The following is a 15,135-nucleotide window of genomic DNA, read 5'->3' as shown; positions in this document are numbered from 1 at the left end:
CCCAGCCAGCCCCCACCCTCCAGTCCCCAGGCGCCAGCCCCCGGTCCCGCCCTCACCGCACCCCCCCACCCCTCCGTGCGTGCGGGTGCAGTGTCAGCAAAGGTGCAAAGCTGGGGCGTGGCTTCCAGCCGGTGCAGTGGGATTTAGCCTGGTGCGGGCAGTGGGGAGCGGGGAGCGGCGAGCGGACCCCTTGTGAAGTGCCGTGGGGTGTGCGGTGTGCGGGCTCGGGGGGCGGGGCGGGGCGGGGCGGGGCGAAGCGGGGCGGGGCCAGGCTAGGCTAGGCCAGGCCAGGCCAGGCCAGGCCGCTTTGCCGGCCCGGGAGGAGCTGAGGGAGCAGTGGGCGGGGTGTGTTTGGCCCCAGGAGACGCGCTCCCCGGGGAGAGAGGGACACACGGAGGGAGGGGGGAGGGGCGGCGGGCGCCAAAGGAGAGGTCAAGGAGGCCAGAGGCAAAAGGCAAAAGGCAAAAGCCTACAGCACCCGGTATTCCCAGGCGGTCTCCCATCCAAGTACTAACCAGGCCCGACCCTGCTTAGCTTCCGAGATCAGACGAGATCGGGCGCGTTCAGGGTGGTATGGCCGTAGACGCCGGCGGCTGCCGCTGGGCGCCTCAAGAGCCTGCTCCACGCGTCCCAAGCCCAGCGGGTGCCGCGCTTCACCCATGCACGCGCCTGCCTGCCTACCTGCCTGCCTGCCTGCCTGGCTGCCGCCGCCCTCCGCCGCGGGCCCCCGGGCGGGTGGCGGAGGCGGCGCAAGAGGACCCTGGCAAGGCGCTGTGGCGCAAGCCCCGGCCTTCACCGATCCCGGGACTCTTGCACGCTGCTCCCGGCTTGGCCCCACGCCCGCCTCCGCTTCCATCCCGCACCGCACCGCACCGCACCGCATCGCACCGCACCGCACCACGTCGGGCCGCTCACTGGGAAGAGGGTGGAAGCGAGCGTGGGGCATCCGGCCGGCCTTTCCTTCTGGGCCCCCCCCCCCCACACACCCCGCCGGGTTCTCAGCGCCTCCTCCCCAGTCCCAGGGCGAGCGCAGCCAGCCCCCCCAACCCCCCCGCCTTTCATTCCCGTCCGCCCCACCTGGTGCAAAGCCACCCCGGAGGCCCCAGCGCCCCCAGAGAACATCACCAGCCCGAGCCCGCTGCCCTAGCTGGGCCTCGCCAAACGCCGGGGGCCCTGGGGATGAGGGCTCGAGGGAGGGAAGAGGTCCGGGACCCAGGGAGCCCAGGCCCGTGGCGGAGTCCGAGTGTGGGGTCTCGCTGCCCCGCCCTCCCCGCCCGCTCCTGGGTTCTTGTATCCACCCAGCCAGCCCCCACCCTCCAGTCCCCAGGCGCCAGCCCCCGGTCCCGCCCTCACCGCACCCCCCCACCCCTCCGTGCGTGCGGGTGCAGTGTCAGGAAAGGTGCAAAGCTGGGGCGTGGCTTCCAGCCGGTGCAGTGGGGATTTAGCCTGGTGCGGGCAGTGGGGAGCGGGGAGCGGCGAGCGGACCCCTTGTGAAGTGCCGTGGGGTGTGCGGTGTGCGGGCTCGGGGGGCGGGGCGGGGCGGGGCGGGGCGAAGCGGGGCGGGGCCAGGCTAGGCTAGGCCAGGCCAGGCCAGGCCAGGCCAGGCCGCTTTGCCGGCCCGGGAGGAGCTGAGGGAGCAGTGGGCGGGGTGTGTTTGGCCCCAGGAGACGCGCTCCCCGGGGGAGAGAGGGACACACGGAGGGAGGGGGGAGGGGCGGCGGGCGCCAAAGGAGAGGTCAAGGAGGCCAGAGGCAAAAGGCAAAAGGCAAAAGCCTACAGCACCCGGTATTCCCAGGCGGTCTCCCATCCAAGTACTAACCAGGCCCGACCCTGCTTAGCTTCCGAGATCAGACGAGATCGGGCGCGTTCAGGGTGGTATGGCCGTAGACGCCGGCGGCTGCCGCTGGGCGCCTCAAGAGCCTGCTCCACGCGTCCCAAGCCCAGCGGGTGCCGCGCTTCACCCATGCACGCGCCTGCCTGCCTACCTGCCTGCCTGCCTGCCTGGCTGCCGCCGCCCTCCGCCGCGGGCCCCGGGCGGGTGGCGGAGGCGGCGCAAGAGGACCCTGGCAAGGCGCTGTGGCGCAAGCCCCGGCCTTCACCGATCCCGGGACTCTTGCACGCTGCTCCCGGCTTGGCCCCACGCCCGCCTCCGCTTCCATCCCGCACCGCACCGCACCGGATCGCACCGCACCGCACCACGTCGGGCCGCTCACTGGGAAGAGGGTGGAAGCGAGCGTGGGGCATCCGGCCGGCCTTTCCTTCTGGGCCCCCCCTCCCACACCCCGCCGGGTTCTCAGCGCCTCCTCCCCAGTCCCAGGGCGAGCGCAGCCAGCCCCCCCAACCCCCCCGCCTTTCATTCCCGTCCGCCCCACCTGGTGCAAAGCCACCCCGGAGGCCCCAGCGCCCCCAGAGAACATCACCAGCCCGAGCCCGCTGCCCTAGCTGGGCCTCGCCAAACGCCGGGGGCCCTGGGGATGAGGGCTCGAGGGAGGGAAGAGGTCCGGGACCCAGGGAGCCCAGGCCCGTGGCGGAGTCCGAGTGTGGGGTCTCGCTGCCCCGCCCTCCCCGCCCGCTCCTGGGTTCTTGTATCCACCCAGCCAGCCCCCACCCTCCAGTCCCCAGGCGCCAGCCCCCGGTCCCGCCCTCACCGCACCCCCCCACCCCTCCGTGCGTGCGGGTGCAGTGTCAGCAAAGGTGCAAAGCTGGGGCGTGGCTTCCAGCCGGTGCAGTGGGATTTAGCCTGGTGCGGGCAGTGGGGAGCGGGGAGCGGGCGAGCGGACCCCTTGTGAAGTGCCGTGGGGTGTGCGGTGTGCGGGCTCGGGGGGCGGGGCGGGGCGGGGCGGGGCGAAGCGGGGCGGGGCCAGGCTAGGCTAGGCCAGGCCAGGCCAGGCCAGGCCGCTTTGCCGGCCCGGGAGGAGCTGAGGGAGCAGTGGGCGGGGTGTGTTTGGCCCCAGGAGACGCGCTCCCCGGGGAGAGAGGGACACACGGAGGGAGGGGGGAGGGGCGGCGGGCGCCAAAGGAGAGGTCAAGGAGGCCAGAGGCAAAAGGCAAAAGGCAAAAGCCTACAGCACCCGGTATTCCCAGGCGGTCTCCCATCCAAGTACTAACCAGGCCCGACCCTGCTTAGCTTCCGAGATCAGACGAGATCGGGCGCGTTCAGGGTGGTATGGCCGTAGACGCCGGCGGCTGCCGCTGGGCGCCTCAAGAGCCTGCTCCACGCGTCCCAAGCCCAGCGGGTGCCGCGCTTCACCCATGCACGCGCCTGCCTGCCTACCTGCCTGCCTGCCTGCCTGGCTGCCGCCGCCCTCCGCCGCGGGCCCCGGGCGGGTGGCGGAGGCGGCGGCAAGAGGACCCTGGCAAGGCGCTGTGGCGCAAGCCCCGGCCTTCACCGATCCCGGGACTCTTGCACGCTGCTCCCGGCTTGGCCCCACGCCCGCCTCCGCTTCCATCCCGCACCGCACCGCACCGCACCGCATCGCACCGCACCGCACCACGTCGGGCCGCTCACTGGGAAGAGGGTGGAAGCGAGCGTGGGGCATCCGGCCGGCCTTTCTTCTGGGCCCCCCCCCCCCACACACCCCGCCGGGTTCTCAGCGCCTCCTCCCCAGTCCCAGGGCGAGCGCAGCCAGCCCCCCCAACCCCCCCGCCTTTCATTCCCGTCCGCCCCACCTGGTGCAAAGCCACCCCGGAGGCCCCAGCGCCCCCAGAGAACATCACCAGCCCGAGCCCGCTGCCCTAGCTGGGCCTCGCCAAACGCCGGGGGCCCTGGGGATGAGGGCTCGAGGGAGGGAAGAGGTCCGGGACCCAGGGAGCCCAGGCCCGTGGCGGAGTCCGAGTGTGGGGTCTCGCTGCCCCGCCCTCCCCGCCCGCTCCTGGGTTCTTGTATCCACCCAGCCAGCCCCCACCCTCCAGTCCCCAGGCGCCAGCCCCCGGTCCCGCCCTCACCGCACCCCCCCACCCCTCCGTGCGTGCGGGTGCAGTGTCAGGAAAGGTGCAAAGCTGGGGCGTGGCTTCCAGCCGGTGCAGTGGGATTTAGCCTGGTGCGGGCAGTGGGGAGCGGGGAGCGGCGAGCGGACCCCTTGTGAAGTGCCGTGGGGTGTGCGGTGTGCGGGCTCGGGGGGCGGGGCGGGGCGGGGCGGGGCGAAGCGGGGCGGGGCCAGGCTAGGCTAGGCCAGGCCAGGCCAGGCCAGGCCAGGCCGCTTTGCCGGCCCGGGAGGAGCTGAGGGAGCAGTGGGCGGGGTGTGTTTGGCCCCAGGAGACGCGCTCCCCGGGGAGAGAGGGACACACGGAGGGAGGGGGGAGGGGCGGCGGGCGCCAAAGGAGAGGTCAAGGAGGCCAGAGGCAAAAGGCAAAAGGCAAAAGCCTACAGCACCCGGTATTCCCAGGCGGTCTCCCATCCAAGTACTAACCAGGCCCGACCCTGCTTAGCTTCCGAGATCAGACGAGATCGGGCGCGTTCAGGGTGGTATGGCCGTAGACGCCGGCGGCTGCCGCTGGGCGCCTCAAGAGCCTGCTCCACGCGTCCCAAGCCCAGCGGGTGCCGCGCTTCACCCATGCACGCGCCTGCCTGCCTACCTGCCTGCCTGCCTGCCTGGCTGCCGCCGCCCTCCGCCGCGGGCCCCGGGCGGGTGGCGGAGGCGGCGCAAGAGGACCCTGGCAAGGCGCTGTGGCGCAAGCCCCGGCCTTCACCGATCCCGGGACTCTTGCACGCTGCTCCCGGCTTGGCCCCACGCCCGCCTCCGCTTCCATCCCGCACCGCACCGCACCGCATCGCACCGCACCGCACCACGTCGGGCCGCTCACTGGGAAGAGGGTGGAAGCGAGCGTGGGGCATCCGGCCGGCCTTTCCTTCTGGGCCCCCCCTCCCACACCCCGCCGGGTTCTCAGCGCCTCCTCCCCAGTCCCAGGGCGAGCGCAGCCAGCCCCCCCAACCCCCCCGCCTTTCATTCCCGTCCGCCCCACCTGGTGCAAAGCCACCCCGGAGGCCCCAGCGCCCCCAGAGAACATCACCAGCCCGAGCCCGCTGCCCTAGCTGGGCCTCGCCAAACGCCGGGGGCCCTGGGGATGAGGGCTCGAGGGAGGGAAGAGGTCCGGGACCCAGGGAGCCCAGGCCCGTGGCGGAGTCCGAGTGTGGGGTCTCGCTGCCCCGCCCTCCCCGCCCGCTCCTGGGTTCTTGTATCCACCCAGCCAGCCCCCACCCTCCAGTCCCCAGGCGCCAGCCCCCGGTCCCGCCCTCACCGCACCCCCCCACCCCTCCGTGCGTGCGGGTGCAGTGTCAGGAAAGGTGCAAAGCTGGGGCGTGGCTTCCAGCCGGTGCAGTGGGATTTAGCCTGGTGCGGGCAGTGGGGAGCGGGGAGCGGCGAGCGGACCCCTTGTGAAGTGCCGTGGGGTGTGCGGTGTGCGGGCTCGGGGGGCGGGGCGGGGCGGGGCGGGGCGAAGCGGGGCGGGGCCAGGCTAGGCTAGGCCAGGCCAGGCCAGGCCAGGCCGCTTTGCCGGCCCGGGAGGAGCTGAGGGAGCAGTGGGCGGGGTGTGTTTGGCCCCAGGAGACGCGCTCCCCGGGGAGAGAGGGACACACGGAGGGAGGGGGGAGGGGCGGCGGGCGCCAAAGGAGAGGTCAAGGAGGCCAGAGGCAAAAGGCAAAAGGCAAAAGCCTACAGCACCCGGTATTCCCAGGCGGTCTCCCATCCAAGTACTAACCAGGCCCGACCCTGCTTAGCTTCCGAGATCAGACGAGATCGGGCGCGTTCAGGGTGGTATGGCCGTAGACGCCGGCGGCTGCCGCTGGGCGCCTCAAGAGCCTGCTCCACGCGTCCCAAGCCCAGCGGGTGCCGCGCTTCACCCATGCACGCGCCTGCCTGCCTACCTGCCTGCCTGCCTGCCTGGCTGCCGCCGCCCTCCGCCGCGGGCCCCGGGCGGGTGGCGGAGGCGGCGCAAGAGGACCCTGGCAAGGCGCTGTGGCGCAAGCCCCGGCCTTCACCGATCACGGGACTCTTGCACGCTGCTCCCGGCTTGGCCCCACGCCCGCCTCCGCTTCCATCCCGCACCGCACCGCACCGGATCGCACCGCACCGCACCACGTCGGGCCGCTCACTGGGAAGAGGGTGGAAGCGAGCGTGGGGCATCCGGCCGGCCTTTCCTTCTGGGCCCCCCCCCCACACCCCGCCGGGTTCTCAGCGCCTCCTCCCCAGTCCCAGGGCGAGCGCAGCCAGCCCCCCCAACCCCCCCGCCTTTCATTCCCGTCCGCCCCACCTGGTGCAAAGCCACCCCGGAGGCCCCAGCGCCCCCAGAGAACATCACCAGCCCGAGCCCGCTGCCCTAGCTGGGCCTCGCCAAACGCCGGGGGCCCTGGGGATGAGGGCTCGAGGGAGGGAAGAGGTCCGGGACCCAGGGAGCCCAGGCCCGTGGCGGAGTCCGAGTGTGGGGTCTCGCTGCCCCGCCCTCCCCGCCCGCTCCTGGGTTCTTGTATCCACCCAGCCAGCCCCCACCCTCCAGTCCCCAGGCGCCAGCCCCCGGTCCCGCCCTCACCGCACCCCCCCACCCCTCCGTGCGTGCGGGTGCAGTGTCAGCAAAGGTGCAAAGCTGGGGCGTGGCTTCCAGCCGGTGCAGTGGGATTTAGCCTGGTGCGGGCAGTGGGGAGCGGGGAGCGGCGAGCGGTCCCCTTGTGAAGTGCCGTGGGGTGTGCGGTGTGCGGGCTCGGGGGGCGGGGCGGGGCGGGGCGGGGCGAAGCGGGGCGGGGCCAGGCTAGGCTAGGCCAGGCCAGGCCAGGCCAGGCCGCTTTGCCGGCCCGGGAGGAGCTGAGGGAGCAGTGGGCGGGGTGTGTTTGGCCCCAGGAGACGCGCTCCCCGGCGAGAGAGGGACACACGGAGGGAGGGGGGAGGGGCGGCGGGCGCCAAAGGAGAGGTCAAGGAGGCCAGAGGCAAAAGGCAAAAGGCAAAAGCCTACAGCACCCGGTATTCCCAGGCGGTCTCCCATCCAAGTACTAACCAGGCCCGACCCTGCTTAGCTTCCGAGATCAGACGAGATCGGGCGCGTTCAGGGTGGTATGGCCGTAGACGCCGGCGGCTGCCGCTGGGCGCCTCAAGAGCCTGCTCCACGCGTCCCAAGCCCAGCGGGTGCCGCGCTTCACCCATGCACGCGCCTGCCTGCCTACCTGCCTGCCTGCCTGCCTGGCTGCCGCCGCCCTCCGCCGCGGGCCCCGGGCGGGTGGCGGAGGCGGCGCAAGAGGACCCTGGCAAGGCGCTGTGGCGCAAGCCCCGGCCTTCACCGATCCCGGGACTCTTGCACGCTGCTCCCGGCTTGGCCCCACGCCCGCCTCCGCTTCCATCCCGCACCGCACCGCACCGGATCGCACCGCACCGCACCACGTCGGGCCGCTCACTGGGAAGAGGGTGGAAGCGAGCGTGGGGCATCCGGCCGGCCTTTCCTTCTGGGCCCCCCCTCCCACACCCCGCCGGGTTCTCAGCGCCTCCTCCCCAGTCCCAGGGCGAGCGCAGCCAGCCCCCCCAACCCCCCCGCCTTTCATTCCCGTCCGCCCCACCTGGTGCAAAGCCACCCCGGAGGCCCCAGCGCCCCCAGAGAACATCACCAGCCCGAGCCCGCTGCCCTAGCTGGGCCTCGCCAAACGCCGGGGGCCCTGGGGATGAGGGCTCGAGGGAGGGAAGAGGTCCGGGACCCAGGGAGCCCAGGCCCGTGGCGGAGTCCGAGTGTGGGGTCTCGCTGCCCCGCCCTCCCCGCCCGCTCCTGGGTTCTTGTATCCACCCAGCCAGCCCCCACCCTCCAGTCCCCAGGCGCCAGCCCCCGGTCCCGCCCTCACCGCACCCCCCCACCCCTCCGTGCGTGCGGGTGCAGTGTCAGCAAAGGTGCAAAGCTGGGGCGTGGCTTCCAGCCGGTGCAGTGGGATTTAGCCTGGTGCGGGCAGTGGGGAGCGGGGAGCGGCGAGCGGACCCCTTGTGAAGTGCCGTGGGGTGTGCGGTGTGCGGGCTCGGGGGGCGGGGCGGGGCGGGGCGGGGCGAAGCGGGGCGGGGCCAGGCTAGGCTAGGCCAGGCCAGGCCAGGCCAGGCCGCTTTGCCGGCCCGGGAGGAGCTGAGGGAGCAGTGGGCGGGGTGTGTTTGGCCCCAGGAGACGCGCTCCCCGGGGAGAGAGGGACACACGGAGGGAGGGGGGAGGGGCGGCGGGCGCCAAAGGAGAGGTCAAGGAGGCCAGAGGCAAAAGGCAAAAGGCAAAAGCCTACAGCACCCGGTATTCCCAGGCGGTCTCCCATCCAAGTACTAACCAGGCCCGACCCTGCTTAGCTTCCGAGATCAGACGAGATCGGGCGCGTTCAGGGTGGTATGGCCGTAGACGCCGGCGGCTGCCGCTGGGCGCCTCAAGAGCCTGCTCCACGCGTCCCAAGCCCAGCGGGTGCCGCGCTTCACCCATGCACGCGCCTGCCTGCCTACCTGCCTGCCTGCCTGCCTGGCTGCCGCCGCCCTCCGCCGCGGGCCCCGGGCGGGTGGCGGAGGCGGCGCAAGAGGACCCTGGCAAGGCGCTGTGGCGCAAGCCCCGGCCTTCACCGATCCCGGGACTCTTGCACGCTGCTCCCGGCTTGGCCCCACGCCCGCCTCCGCTTCCATCCCGCACCGCACCGCACCGCACCGCATCGCACCGCACCGCACCACGTCGGGCCGCTCACTGGGAAGAGGGTGGAAGCGAGCGTGGGGCATCCGGCCGGCCTTTCCTTCTGGGCCCCCCCCCCCACACACCCCGCCGGGTTCTCAGCGCCTCCTCCCCAGTCCCAGGGCGAGCGCAGCCAGCCCCCCCAACCCCCCCGCCTTTCATTCCCGTCCGCCCCACCTGGTGCAAAGCCACCCCGGAGGCCCCAGCGCCCCCAGAGAACATCACCAGCCCGAGCCCGCTGCCCTAGCTGGGCCTCGCCAAACGCCGGGGGCCCTGGGGATGAGGGCTCGAGGGAGGGAAGAGGTCCGGGACCCAGGGAGCCCAGGCCCGTGGCGGAGTCCGAGTGTGGGGTCTCGCTGCCCCGCCCTCCCCGCCCGCTCCTGGGTTCTTGTATCCACCCAGCCAGCCCCCACCCTCCAGTCCCCAGGCGCCAGCCCCCGGTCCCGCCCTCACCGCACCCCCCCACCCCTCCGTGCGTGCGGGTGCAGTGTCAGGAAAGGTGCAAAGCTGGGGCGTGGCTTCCAGCCGGTGCAGTGGGATTTAGCCTGGTGCGGGCAGTGGGGAGCGGGGAGCGGCGAGCGGACCCCTTGTGAAGTGCCGTGGGGTGTGCGGTGTGCGGGCTCGGGGGGCGGGGCGGGGCGGGGCGGGGCGAAGCGGGGCGGGGCCAGGCTAGGCTAGGCCAGGCCAGGCCAGGCCAGGCCAGGCCGCTTTGCCGGCCCGGGAGGAGCTGAGGGAGCAGTGGGCGGGGTGTGTTTGGCCCCAGGAGACGCGCTCCCCGGGGAGAGAGGGACACACGGAGGGAGGGGGGAGGGGCGGCGGGCGCCAAAGGAGAGGTCAAGGAGGCCAGAGGCAAAAGGCAAAAGGCAAAAGCCTACAGCACCCGGTATTCCCAGGCGGTCTCCCATCCAAGTACTAACCAGGCCCGACCCTGCTTAGCTTCCGAGATCAGACGAGATCGGGCGCGTTCAGGGTGGTATGGCCGTAGACGCCGGCGGCTGCCGCTGGGCGCCTCAAGAGCCTGCTCCACGCGTCCCAAGCCCAGCGGGTGCCGCGCTTCACCCATGCACGCGCCTGCCTGCCTACCTGCCTGCCTGCCTGCCTGGCTGCCGCCGCCCTCCGCCGCGGGCCCCGGGCGGGTGGCGGAGGCGGCGCAAGAGGACCCTGGCAAGGCGCTGTGGCGCAAGCCCCGGCCTTCACCGATCCCGGGACTCTTGCACGCTGCTCCCGGCTTGGCCCCACGCCCGCCTCCGCTTCCATCCCGCACCGCACCGCACCGCATCGCACCGCACCGCACCACGTCGGGCCGCTCACTGGGAAGAGGGTGGAAGCGAGCGTGGGGCATCCGGCCGGCCTTTCCTTCTGGGCCCCCCCTCCCACACCCCGCCGGGTTCTCAGCGCCTCCTCCCCAGTCCCAGGGCGAGCGCAGCCAGCCCCCCCAACCCCCCCGCCTTTCATTCCCGTCCGCCCCACCTGGTGCAAAGCCACCCCGGAGGCCCCAGCGCCCCCAGAGAACATCACCAGCCCGAGCCCGCTGCCCTAGCTGGGCCTCGCCAAACGCCGGGGGCCCTGGGGATGAGGGCTCGAGGGAGGGAAGAGGTCCGGGACCCAGGGAGCCCAGGCCCGTGGCGGAGTCCGAGTGTGGGGTCTCGCTGCCCCGCCCTCCCCGCCCGCTCCTGGGTTCTTGTATCCACCCAGCCAGCCCCCACCCTCCAGTCCCCAGGCGCCAGCCCCCGGTCCCGCCCTCACCGCACCCCCCCACCCCTCCGTGCGTGCGGGTGCAGTGTCAGGAAAGGTGCAAAGCTGGGGCGTGGCTTCCAGCCGGTGCAGTGGGATTTAGCCTGGTGCGGGCAGTGGGGAGCGGGGAGCGGCGAGCGGACCCCTTGTGAAGTGCCGTGGGGTGTGCGGTGTGCGGGCTCGGGGGGCGGGGCGGGGCGGGGCGGGGCGAAGCGGGGCGGGGCCAGGCTAGGCTAGGCCAGGCCAGGCCAGGCCAGGCCGCTTTGCCGGCCCGGGAGGAGCTGAGGGAGCAGTGGGCGGGGTGTGTTTGGCCCCAGGAGACGCGCTCCCCGGGGAGAGAGGGACACACGGAGGGAGGGGGGAGGGGCGGCGGGCGCCAAAGGAGAGGTCAAGGAGGCCAGAGGCAAAAGGCAAAAGGCAAAAGCCTACAGCACCCGGTATTCCCAGGCGGTCTCCCATCCAAGTACTAACCAGGCCCGACCCTGCTTAGCTTCCGAGATCAGACGAGATCGGGCGCGTTCAGGGTGGTATGGCCGTAGACGCCGGCGGCTGCCGCTGGGCGCCTCAAGAGCCTGCTCCACGCGTCCCAAGCCCAGCGGGTGCCGCGCTTCACCCATGCACGCGCCTGCCTGCCTACCTGCCTGCCTGCCTGCCTGGCTGCCGCCGCCCTCCGCCGCGGGCCCCGGGCGGGTGGCGGAGGCGGCGCAAGAGGACCCTGGCAAGGCGCTGTGGCGCAAGCCCCGGCCTTCACCGATCACGGGACTCTTGCACGCTGCTCCCGGCTTGGCCCCACGCCCGCCTCCGCTTCCATCCCGCACCGCACCGCACCGGATCGCACCGCACCGCACCACGTCGGGCCGCTCACTGGGAAGAGGGTGGAAGCGAGCGTGGGGCATCCGGCCGGCCTTTCCTTCTGGGCCCCCCCCCCACACCCCGCCGGGTTCTCAGCGCCTCCTCCCCAGTCCCAGGGCGAGCGCAGCCAGCCCCCCCAACCCCCCCGCCTTTCATTCCCGTCCGCCCCACCTGGTGCAAAGCCACCCCGGAGGCCCCAGCGCCCCCAGAGAACATCACCAGCCCGAGCCCGCTGCCCTAGCTGGGCCTCGCCAAACGCCGGGGGCCCTGGGGATGAGGGCTCGAGGGAGGGAAGAGGTCCGGGACCCAGGGAGCCCAGGCCCGTGGCGGAGTCCGAGTGTGGGGTCTCGCTGCCCCGCCCTCCCCGCCCGCTCCTGGGTTCTTGTATCCACCCAGCCAGCCCCCACCCTCCAGTCCCCAGGCGCCAGCCCCCGGTCCCGCCCTCACCGCACCCCCCCACCCCTCCGTGCGTGCGGGTGCAGTGTCAGCAAAGGTGCAAAGCTGGGGCGTGGCTTCCAGCCGGTGCAGTGGGATTTAGCCTGGTGCGGGCAGTGGGGAGCGGGGAGCGGCGAGCGGTCCCCTTGTGAAGTGCCGTGGGGTGTGCGGTGTGCGGGCTCGGGGGGCGGGGCGGGGCGGGGCGGGGCGAAGCGGGGCGGGGCCAGGCTAGGCTAGGCCAGGCCAGGCCAGGCCAGGCCGCTTTGCCGGCCCGGGAGGAGCTGAGGGAGCAGTGGGCGGGGTGTGTTTGGCCCCAGGAGACGCGCTCCCCGGCGAGAGAGGGACACACGGAGGGAGGGGGGAGGGGCGGCGGGCGCCAAAGGAGAGGTCAAGGAGGCCAGAGGCAAAAGGCAAAAGGCAAAAGCCTACAGCACCCGGTATTCCCAGGCGGTCTCCCATCCAAGTACTAACCAGGCCCGACCCTGCTTAGCTTCCGAGATCAGACGAGATCGGGCGCGTTCAGGGTGGTATGGCCGTAGACGCCGGCGGCTGCCGCTGGGCGCCTCAAGAGCCTGCTCCACGCGTCCCAAGCCCAGCGGGTGCCGCGCTTCACCCATGCACGCGCCTGCCTGCCTACCTGCCTGCCTGCCTGCCTGGCTGCCGCCGCCCTCCGCCGCGGGCCCCGGGCGGGTGGCGGAGGCGGCGCAAGAGGACCCTGGCAAGGCGCTGTGGCGCAAGCCCCGGCCTTCACCGATCCCGGGACTCTTGCACGCTGCTCCCGGCTTGGCCCCACGCCCGCCTCCGCTTCCATCCCGCACCGCACCGCACCGGATCGCACCGCACCGCACCACGTCGGGCCGCTCACTGGGAAGAGGGTGGAAGCGAGCGTGGGGCATCCGGCCGGCCTTTCCTTCTGGGCCCCCCCTCCCACACCCCGCCGGGTTCTCAGCGCCTCCTCCCCAGTCCCAGGGCGAGCGCAGCCAGCCCCCCCAACCCCCCCGCCTTTCATTCCCGTCCGCCCCACCTGGTGCAAAGCCACCCCGGAGGCCCCAGCGCCCCCAGAGAACATCACCAGCCCGAGCCCGCTGCCCTAGCTGGGCCTCGCCAAACGCCGGGGGCCCTGGGGATGAGGGCTCGAGGGAGGGAAGAGGTCCGGGACCCAGGGAGCCCAGGCCCGTGGCGGAGTCCGAGTGTGGGGTCTCGCTGCCCCGCCCTCCCCGCCCGCTCCTGGGTTCTTGTATCCACCCAGCCAGCCCCCACCCTCCAGTCCCCAGGCGCCAGCCCCCGGTCCCGCCCTCACCGCACCCCCCCACCCCTCCGTGCGTGCGGGTGCAGTGTCAGCAAAGGTGCAAAGCTGGGGCGTGGCTTCCAGCCGGTGCAGTGGGATTTAGCCTGGTGCGGGCAGTGGGGAGCGGGGAGCGGCGAGCGGACCCCTTGTGAAGTGCCGTGGGGTGTGCGGTGTGCGGGCTCGGGGGGCGGGGCGGGGCGGGGCGGGGCGAAGCGGGGCGGGGCCAGGCTAGGCTAGGCCAGGCCAGGCCAGGCCAGGCCGCTTTGCCGGCCCGGGAGGAGCTGAGGGAGCAGTGGGCGGGGTGTGTTTGGCCCCAGGAGACGCGCTCCCCGGGGAGAGAGGGACACACGGAGGGAGGGGGGAGGGGCGGCGGGCGCCAAAGGAGAGGTCAAGGAGGCCAGAGGCAAAAGGCAAAAGGCAAAAGCCTACAGCACCCGGTATTCCCAGGCGGTCTCCCATCCAAGTACTAACCAGGCCCGACCCTGCTTAGCTTCCGAGATCAGACGAGATCGGGCGCGTTCAGGGTGGTATGGCCGTAGACGCCGGCGGCTGCCGCTGGGCGCCTCAAGAGCCTGCTCCACGCGTCCCAAGCCCAGCGGGTGCCGCGCTTCACCCATGCACGCGCCTGCCTGCCTACCTGCCTGCCTGCCTGCCTGGCTGCCGCCGCCCTCCGCCGCGGGCCCCGGGCGGGTGGCGGAGGCGGCGCAAGAGGACCCTGGCAAGGCGCTGTGGCGCAAGCCCCGGCCTTCACCGATCCCGGGACTCTTGCACGCTGCTCCCGGCTTGGCCCCACGCCCGCCTCCGCTTCCATCCCGCACCGCACCGCACCGCACCGCATCGCACCGCACCGCACCACGTCGGGCCGCTCACTGGGAAGAGGGTGGAAGCGAGCGTGGGGCATCCGGCCGGCCTTTCCTTCTGGGCCCCCCCCCCCACACACCCCGCCGGGTTCTCAGCGCCTCCTCCCCAGTCCCAGGGCGAGCGCAGCCAGCCCCCCCAACCCCCCCGCCTTTCATTCCCGTCCGCCCCACCTGGTGCAAAGCCACCCCGGAGGCCCCAGCGCCCCCAGAGAACATCACCAGCCCGAGCCCGCTGCCCTAGCTGGGCCTCGCCAAACGCCGGGGGCCCTGGGGATGAGGGCTCGAGGGAGGGAAGAGGTCCGGGACCCAGGGAGCCCAGGCCCGTGGCGGAGTCCGAGTGTGGGGTCTCGCTGCCCCGCCCTCCCCGCCCGCTCCTGGGTTCTTGTATCCACCCAGCCAGCCCCCACCCTCCAGTCCCCAGGCGCCAGCCCCCGGTCCCGCCCTCACCGCACCCCCCCACCCCTCCGTGCGTGCGGGTGCAGTGTCAGGAAAGGTGCAAAGCTGGGGCGTGGCTTCCAGCCGGTGCAGTGGGATTTAGCCTGGTGCGGGCAGTGGGGAGCGGGGAGCGGCGAGCGGACCCCTTGTGAAGTGCCGTGGGGTGTGCGGTGTGCGGGCTCGGGGGGCGGGGCGGGGCGGGGCGGGGCGAAGCGGGGCGGGGCCAGGCTAGGCTAGGCCAGGCCAGGCCAGGCCAGGCCAGGCCGCTTTGCCGGCCCGGGAGGAGCTGAGGGAGCAGTGGGCGGGGTGTGTTTGGCCCCAGGAGACGCGCTCCCCGGGGAGAGAGGGACACACGGAGGGAGGGGGGAGGGGCGGCGGGCGCCAAAGGAGAGGTCAAGGAGGCCAGAGGCAAAAGGCAAAAGGCAAAAGCCTACAGCACCCGGTATTCCCAGGCGGTCTCCCATCCAAGTACTAACCAGGCCCGACCCTGCTTAGCTTCCGAGATCAGACGAGATCGGGCGCGTTCAGGGTGGTATGGCCGTAGACGCCGGCGGCTGCCGCTGGGCGCCTCAAGAGCCTGCTCCACGCGTCCCAAGCCCAGCGGGTGCCGCGCTTCACCCATGCACGCGCCTGCCTGCCTACCTGCCTGCCTGCCTGCCTGGCTGCCGCCGCCCTCCGCCGCGGGCCCCGGGCGGGTGGCGGAGGCGGCGCAAGAGGACCCTGGCAAGGCGCTGTGGCGCAAGCCCCGGCCTTCACCGATCCCGGGACTCTTGCACGCTGCTCCCGGCTTGGCCCCACGCCCGCCTCCGCTTCCATCCCGCACCGCACCGCACCGCATCGCACCGCACCGCACCACGTCGGGCCGCTCACTGGGAA

At 73.1% G+C, this 15,135-nt stretch overlaps 12 non-coding genes across 12 annotated transcripts; all 12 read right to left on the bottom strand.

Moving 5' to 3' along the window:
• Window positions 1-466: 466 nt before the first annotated feature.
• On the bottom strand, window positions 467-585 carry LOC125148554 (5S ribosomal RNA). The gene has a single exon (XR_007145632.1). It is a non-coding gene; the product is annotated as a 5S ribosomal RNA (ribosomal RNA).
• A 1,185-nt stretch (window positions 586-1,770) lies between these two features.
• Window positions 1,771-1,889, bottom strand: LOC125148553 (5S ribosomal RNA). Its single transcript, XR_007145631.1, has one exon. It is a non-coding gene; the product is annotated as a 5S ribosomal RNA (ribosomal RNA).
• A 1,170-nt stretch (window positions 1,890-3,059) lies between these two features.
• LOC125148552 (5S ribosomal RNA) lies at window positions 3,060-3,178 on the bottom strand. The gene has a single exon (XR_007145630.1). It is a non-coding gene; the product is annotated as a 5S ribosomal RNA (ribosomal RNA).
• Window positions 3,179-4,360: 1,182 nt separating this feature from the next.
• On the bottom strand, window positions 4,361-4,479 carry LOC125148551 (5S ribosomal RNA). Its single transcript, XR_007145629.1, has one exon. It is a non-coding gene; the product is annotated as a 5S ribosomal RNA (ribosomal RNA).
• A 1,169-nt stretch (window positions 4,480-5,648) lies between these two features.
• Window positions 5,649-5,767, bottom strand: LOC125148550 (5S ribosomal RNA). Its single transcript, XR_007145628.1, has one exon. It is a non-coding gene; the product is annotated as a 5S ribosomal RNA (ribosomal RNA).
• A 1,168-nt stretch (window positions 5,768-6,935) lies between these two features.
• LOC125148549 (5S ribosomal RNA) lies at window positions 6,936-7,054 on the bottom strand. The gene has a single exon (XR_007145627.1). It is a non-coding gene; the product is annotated as a 5S ribosomal RNA (ribosomal RNA).
• Window positions 7,055-8,223: 1,169 nt separating this feature from the next.
• Window positions 8,224-8,342, bottom strand: LOC125148548 (5S ribosomal RNA). The gene has a single exon (XR_007145626.1). It is a non-coding gene; the product is annotated as a 5S ribosomal RNA (ribosomal RNA).
• A 1,181-nt stretch (window positions 8,343-9,523) lies between these two features.
• On the bottom strand, window positions 9,524-9,642 carry LOC125148547 (5S ribosomal RNA). Its single transcript, XR_007145625.1, has one exon. It is a non-coding gene; the product is annotated as a 5S ribosomal RNA (ribosomal RNA).
• A 1,169-nt stretch (window positions 9,643-10,811) lies between these two features.
• Window positions 10,812-10,930, bottom strand: LOC125148545 (5S ribosomal RNA). Its single transcript, XR_007145623.1, has one exon. It is a non-coding gene; the product is annotated as a 5S ribosomal RNA (ribosomal RNA).
• A 1,168-nt stretch (window positions 10,931-12,098) lies between these two features.
• On the bottom strand, window positions 12,099-12,217 carry LOC125148544 (5S ribosomal RNA). Its single transcript, XR_007145622.1, has one exon. It is a non-coding gene; the product is annotated as a 5S ribosomal RNA (ribosomal RNA).
• Window positions 12,218-13,386: 1,169 nt separating this feature from the next.
• Window positions 13,387-13,505, bottom strand: LOC125148538 (5S ribosomal RNA). The gene has a single exon (XR_007145617.1). It is a non-coding gene; the product is annotated as a 5S ribosomal RNA (ribosomal RNA).
• A 1,181-nt stretch (window positions 13,506-14,686) lies between these two features.
• On the bottom strand, window positions 14,687-14,805 carry LOC125148527 (5S ribosomal RNA). Its single transcript, XR_007145608.1, has one exon. It is a non-coding gene; the product is annotated as a 5S ribosomal RNA (ribosomal RNA).
• Between the last annotated feature and the right edge of the window lie 330 nt (window positions 14,806-15,135).

Source organism: Prionailurus viverrinus, chromosome D2 (assembly GCF_022837055.1).
Source record: "Prionailurus viverrinus isolate Anna chromosome D2, UM_Priviv_1.0, whole genome shotgun sequence".
NCBI classification, from domain to species: Eukaryota; Metazoa; Chordata; class Mammalia; order Carnivora; family Felidae; genus Prionailurus; species Prionailurus viverrinus.
The sequence above is the reverse complement of the archived record's forward strand: the minus strand, read 5'-3'. Positions and strand labels throughout refer to the sequence as shown.